Raw genomic sequence first — 2,529 nt, 5'->3', positions numbered from 1 at the left:
TAGACACCCACTTCCTCGACGTCGAACACCTAGACACTCATTTCCTCGATGGCAAACACCTAGATACCAACTTCCTCGATGGCGAACATATTTCTTCGATATTTTTTACCACAATATACATTTCAGTACTATAGTTCACTTTCAGCTCTTTGACATACGATAATTCATAACAAACATTATATAAAAATTATTTGGACAGAAACATTAAGATTGTACATTATATACATTGAAACTTTATACAAAAATATACCACAACATTTTCTATATAAGAACAAAAATTCAGAATAATGTTTTGCCCGATTCGACATGGAATCAGCCAAACAAAACGTTAACTCAGTTTTTGACACATTTATTTCAGATACAATAATAAGATGGAAGAAAGTCAAATAATTTTGATACATTTTGATTAAACATTCTACTCACTAAAATATGCATATATTTAGTCCGTTTGACTTTTATCAGCTCTTCCCTCTTATTATTATTTCTTACAATTTAACGTTTATGATTACTATTGTTTAACATTTATATAAATACTTCTTTTAAATATAACGTAGATAAATACATGAAACATAACTTCTTGTCCCGGATTTTGTATTCGATCACGGGCCGCGCGTGGAGAACCACTTTGTTTATATCACAGAGAAAAAGGTTTCTTTGGATTTAGTATTCCTATTTATTTGACTAAAATTTGTTTTATTGAAACAACATATACTTGTACGAAATATTATTTGTTTGAATAAAAATTTTATTGTTTCATTTGAGAAATCTTTATTGCTTGACAGAAATAACATTATTTGAAGTAATATCTTTCAATTAGATAATATATTATTTGGTTACAATGAATACAAACAATGAAACAAATTGTTTATTTGAAAAAGGCAAAATAAATTCATAAAGGTTAGGTTATTCCATGCAAATAATTGCTTTCTTAGAATAGTCGTTACATTTTTTTGACCGAAAATATGGAAACAATGGCTTATACGTCTAACAGAATTAAACGAGCAGTGCTATGTGCTACATCAATTATGTATGTGCCGTACAGTTGATCACGCGAGTACTGAAGATAGATATTATCTGTTCAAACAAATAATATATTTAAGACGAAGATATACATTGTTTCAAATTCAAACAATCACACTTATTGATTCAAACATTGGTTTGTTTGGACCATTCCAAATAACAAATTTATTTAGATACGATAAAATTTATTAAATCCAAAGAAATCTTTTTCTCTGTGTATTGAATACACTGTGCGCCAGCCAAAATGTTGCATATTTAATTTTTAATCTCCCTTTCAATACGCCCATAATTCTCCTAAAAATTTTAATAATTTCAAATTTTTATTTATTGAGATATTTATTGCATTTATACATATATCGTGAGATGCTTATATGTATATATAAATCGCAAACATTCCCGAAGTTATGAGCACTTTCTGTATGTGTGTGTGGGTGGGTGGGTGTGTGTGTGTGCGCGTGTGCGTGCGTACGCGTGTGTGTGTTTAGCAATTAATATAAATGTATGTCACATACTCGCTACCAACGTCCTGTACATGAAATACTTTGATTTCTAGTAAAAAAAAGGAAGAGAGAGAGAGAGAGGGAGGGAAAGAGGGAGAGAGAGACCGTATAAAAACTAATATAAATATAGCGGAAGTTTGTCAAATGTATGGTAGCGAGCATGTAACATATCATTTTTATGCTTTCTCAAATAACACGCAAATGACATACTAACCTTTTCAACCATTTTCCCTTTCTGGTCTTTCTCTTAGCACAGAGAGGTAGTACTTTCCTAGAATAATTTCTTCCCATTTTTGGGAAACAACGAACACACACTATAACACTACTACACTACACCACTGATAATGACACAGCTGTTACGCGGCAACGATGTGGACGCGGATAACAGCAGGGATAGACTTGTCTTCTCGCGCCGTTGTTTGTTTACGCGCGCAACATCACGCATAACGGTTTACGGTCCGCGCAATAGATAATATCGGCGCAAAGAAGAGTCCGTTTACTTTTCAGTATGCCAATACTACTGCGATGATACGACGTGAATATAAAGATGTTTCCAGATTGTCTATATTAACCTCGATAATGTAAATGCATCTATAAAAAAATGAGTGCATTTTTACAAACATATATCTAAATATTTTTTGACAGAATACATTAATATTTCTTTTCAAGGAATAAAATATTCAAATTTTATATAACGTGTTTTGGATTTGAATCTTAATATTTGGAAAAATTTTTTAATATACATACGTTAATTATTAAATGACATTGTGAATAAATTAAAGAACGTTAAAGAACGTTCTGTTTTTACATTTTTTCTATTACTTTAAAAAAAAAGGTTTTAAAAAAGTTACAGTAAAGATTTAGTAGAGCACATGCATAATATTTTTTTATACTTAGGTATACATTATGGCATACAACAATACTGTATTATTTAAATTCCTTGGAGTTTTTGGTTACATGTTTGAGAATGAAATTCAAACTATAAAAACATATAGCGAGATATAAAGCG

The sequence above is a fragment of the Trachymyrmex cornetzi genome, unplaced genomic scaffold (genome assembly GCF_001594075.2).
Source record: "Trachymyrmex cornetzi isolate Tcor2-1 unplaced genomic scaffold, Tcor1.1 scaffold310, whole genome shotgun sequence".
NCBI classification, from domain to species: Eukaryota; Metazoa; Arthropoda; class Insecta; order Hymenoptera; family Formicidae; genus Trachymyrmex; species Trachymyrmex cornetzi.
This window is presented reverse-complemented; position numbering follows the sequence as displayed.